This window comes from Hylobates moloch, unplaced genomic scaffold (assembly GCF_009828535.3).
Source record: "Hylobates moloch isolate HMO894 unplaced genomic scaffold, HMol_V3 SCAFFOLD_2, whole genome shotgun sequence".
Lineage (NCBI taxonomy): Eukaryota > Metazoa > Chordata > Mammalia > Primates > Hylobatidae > Hylobates > Hylobates moloch.
Window position 1 is genome coordinate 7,800,025 of NW_026652277.1, and position 4,381 is coordinate 7,804,405.

Here is a 4,381-nt window from a genome sequence, read left to right on the forward strand (position 1 = left end):
TTGCAAAGGGGAATCAGGGGAACCTGGAAATTGACTAGATGAGGTGCACTGAGGTAGAATGAGTCTGTGCCGGGTGACGGGGAAGCGACTCCTTTATGCTGCTTTCTCAAATATCCCTGGAGCCTCTTTGAAGGGTATATCAAGTCCCGAGGAGTCAGAGTTTGAGAAGAGGTGATAAACCGAGCTTCAGACATCTTGAGTTGCTGGTGGGGTATCTTGATCAAGTGGTTCAACAGGCAGAGAGTGGAGTTAGGAAGAGATATGCATGGGGGCGGTCTGCGTAGAATCCCTCTTGTAGTCATGGGAAGGCTGTGAGGTCACAAAGAGAGACCTTGACAGTGGAGAGCATGGATTTATCAATAGGGAATCCCATTGATTTGACGATCACGCCACATACGAGGTGGAAGGCAGAGAGCTCTGGAGCTGGACAGTGAGATGAGAAGGCTGTCTGAGAGGTGAGAGCAGCCTCCGGGAAGACCTGTTTCCTGGAAGCCAAGCCAGGAGACAGCTCAAGGAGGAAAGTGAAATGTTGCAGAAATCAGGGTTAAAGAGATCACTAGTCTTTAGAAGGAGGTGGCTATTTTGACTTGGGAAAGAGTTTCAGTGAGATGGCAGTGGTGGGCATCAGATGGTTAGGGGCAAAAGCACATGTTGGAAGAGAGGAAGAAGTCCTAGAGATTCATCCTGGAAATCTTTGTCAGAGAAGAGACTGGGGTATTAAACTGATGGATGAGGCCAGGCACGGTGGCTCATGCCTGTAATCCCAACACTTTGGGAGGCTGAGGTGGGTGGATCACTTGAGGTCAGGAGTTCGAGACCAGCCTGGCCAACATGGCAAAACCCTGTCTCTACTAAAAATACAAAAATTAGCCAGGTATGGTGGCCCACGCCTGTAGTCCCAGCTACTCAGGAGTCTGAGGCATGAGAATTGCTTGAACCTGGGAGAGGGAGGTTGCAGCAAGTTAAGATTACACCACTGCACTCCAGCCTGGGCGACAGAGCGAGACTCTGTCTAAATAAAGTAATAAATTAATAAATTGAGGGGGTGAAAGGGTTGTTCTCAAGTTTTTTAGATTAGAAGTGATGCTTGATAATCAAGTTATCAAGCAGAAGAGGAGTGACTGGAGTGAAGACAAGGATAAAAGGTGCCAAACAGGACCAGGCATGGTGGCTCATGCCTGTAATCCCAATACTTGGGGAGGCCAAGGTGGAGGATCGCTTGAGGCCAGGAGTTTGAGAATAGCGTGGGCAACAGAGTGAGGCCATGGTCTCTATTAAAAAATAAATAAATAAAATGAAAGTGCAAGACTGATGGAACCGAATGGCAAAAAATCCTCCAGGAGATGGGAGAGAAAAGGATCAGGAACAAAGGCCTTCTCCCTAGTGAGAAAAAGAGAACGAAAAAAATTCAGAAGTTGGGGTAAGGAGTAGGGTAGACAAGGCAGTGTCTGCACATAGCTGTGGCGTCTCTGAGTGTTTGATGTTAATGACGAACAGGGAATTTGAGGACAGTCATGGCAGGAAGAGTCCAGGCCATCTGCAGGGAGAACAGCAGAGCTGGGCAGGTTGGAGAGTCCAGGGAATTCCCCAGGGAACACAGCAGGGAATCCGCGGGAGATGACTGAAGGATGGTGGAGCCCTTGGGTGGGCTTGGGTGAAGTTAGGGGCTTTCTGCAGCCGTACTCTGAAATTTGGGTACCAGGGCACAGAAACTGGATGGAGACTGTGGACAGGCCTGGCATGCTGGGTGGGCTGTCTTGGGGCTGGGGGATTCCTATCTTCAAGAGCAGCAAATGAACCAAACTAGCGGGACAGGCTGGGAGTTCAGAAGAAATAAAAGTGCTTTCCATTTCTTCGCTTGAGGTAGGAGTGTGGGCAGTGGAAGCGTTGGGGGGGCATCCATGTCCTGGCTGCCTCTCCTGCCCCGAAACTCCCCTTGGGTTCTGCTGCTAGATTCTCATTGCATGACTTTTTTTCTCTTGGTGAAAGATGAGAGAATGACTCTCCCGAGAGACAGGAAAATCTGTCCCATTGTTTGTGCGCCCCTCTGCTCCTCTGCGAGGGATATCTGGCTTCTTTACGGCTCCTCTAAATAGACCATGTTTAATCATCACTGTCAGGTGGTGAGGAGCAGCCGTCGGTGGCCTGGTGGTAGCTTATAGGCCCAGGGCCATATGTCCCAGAGTGACATGCAGGGTTGCAATTCTGCAATGACAAAGAACAGCTGCGGTGACCACAGCGTGAACCACGACTGATGACAATCTGCAGGGTTTTTTGCATCAACCTGGCAGCGTGGCTTGCATAATGGGTGAGTGTATTTGGGTTCAGATTTAAAGCTGTGTACAGCGTCAAGGGATCATCTGAGTTATCCTGAGCAGGTCCACCTGAAGCTTTGGTGGATCCTATAATATTAAAAAAAAAAAAAAAAAAAAAAAAAAAAAGCCTGGGTGCGGTGGCTTATGCCTGTAACCCCAGCACTTTGGGAGGCCAAGGCACGTGGATCACCTGAGGTCAGCAGTTCGAGACCAGCCAGGCCAACATGGAGAAACCCTGTCTCTACTAAAAATACAAAAATTGGCCAGGCGTGGTGGCAGATGCCTGTAATTCCAGCTACTAGGGGGAGCTGAGGGAGGAGGATTGCTTGAACCTGGAAGGTGAAGGTTGCAGTGAGCCAAAATCGTGCCACTGCACTCTGGCTTGGGCAACAGAGCGAGACTCTGTTCCCGCCCCTCCCCCCCCAAAAAAAACAGGACAGCCTGGCCAACGTAATGAAACCCCGTCTCTACTAAAAATGTAAAAATTAGCTGAGTGTGGTGGTGCATGCCTGTAGTCCCAGCTATTTGGGAGGCTAAGGCAGGAGAATCACTTGAACCCAGGAAGTGGAGGCTGCAGTGAGCTGAGCCACCACTGCACTCCAGCCTGGGCAAGAAAGTGAGACTCTGTCTAAAAAAATAAATAAATAAAAAGGGGCCAGTGAATGTGGACCACGAGCACTGTGGTCAAACCTGGGTTGAAGTCCACAAGGTGACCTCTGGGCCTCAGACTCATCGTCTGTAAGAATGATGCCCTGGTAGCATCATTGGGGAGATATACGTGATAGGCCACAAAAGGGTGATTATTCTACACACCTCACAGAAGTGATCATGGCATGTAGTCATTGTTGGTTTTTAACATTTCCCTCCCCCACTAGACGATGTCATCCTTGAAGGCAGAAACCATGTGTCCCCAGAAGTATGCTGGCTCCCAATAAGTAGCTGTTGAATAAATGAGTTGCTGGATATTAACAACTCACATTTGCTAAGTGTGGATGTGCCAGGTTCCGTGTGTGTATTTATCTCTTTGAATCTTCGTAACAACTTAATGAGGGAAATGCTGCTATTATTTACAGGTGGAGACACAGAGGCTTAAAGAGGTTCAATAACCTGCCTCAGTTTGCACAGCTAGTTAGTGGTGGAGCGACCTCTTATCCACTCTTAGAGGGACTGGGAAAGCCTCCAGCTGAGGATTTGAATCTCAGGGCTGTTGACAGCCACTGTGAACCAAGATGGGGAAGATGTGTGGTGGCGAGCTTTCTTCTAACTCTCTTCAAGTAGCTTCTCCTACTGGAGCTGTGCAAAGAGCTAAGGCCACCTGGCCCGTCTTGCAGGCCCGTACTAGGTAAAAAATATTCAGAAGCTGTTTCCACACATGAAGATCCATTAGCGACCGTACAACAGACGACCACCCCACCAGGGAAGTGCTGACTCGTGGTGGGGCTGGGTGGGTCCCAAGACCTGGAGTGCCTGCAGTGAGTTTTCTGCACCGAGCCTGCTGCTCTCTTGAGTAATGGGACAGTGGAAAATTCCTCCCTTGGTTTATTTTTTTCCCTGAACTGAGAGCTCCATGTAGGAGCTGTGAGTGCCTCAGGGTGATACTTTCCCATTTGTCAGTACTTGGCGGCGTACTCCACCCTCACCTGGACAGATGTCTCATGTTGCAGGAGGGCAAGGTGGGGATCGGGCCAGGCGACAACTCCCCAGGCTTGGGCCCCATTGCTCTGCGGGGGCCAGGGGCCCTGAGAATGTGGGGTTGTTATTTTCCAGGTCCCTCTGCTTTAGTCATCTTTCTGCACGGAATGCAAAGGCTCCTGTGGCAGGAACTGAAGCTTAGCACCCTGGGGTTCCCTGACGCTGAAGCAGAAGGTCCTGCCTCTGAATAGAGCCTCATTGACACCATTCGAGAAAGAAAGAACATTTTCTGCCTTTAAAGAGCTCTGGAAGTCTGCCCCCAGGTTAACAGCGGTTACCTCCATGGTGACTTCTACTTCTTCACAGTTTCCTTTCAGATGTTCTACAATGAGCATATATTGCTTTAGTAATCAGAGAAAGAAAACTCTAGCATG

The 4,381-nt window shown here is 49.6% G+C and overlaps 1 long non-coding RNA gene across 1 annotated transcript; it reads left to right on the forward strand.

Annotated features, from left to right (window-relative positions):
• Positions 1–401: 401 nt before the first annotated feature.
• Positions 402–3,300, forward strand: LOC131381553 (uncharacterized). Its single transcript, XR_009210374.1, has 3 exons — positions 402–455; positions 2,121–2,308; positions 3,191–3,300. It is a non-coding gene; the product is annotated as an uncharacterized LOC131381553 (long non-coding RNA).
• The last annotated feature ends 1,081 nt before the right edge of the window (positions 3,301–4,381 follow it).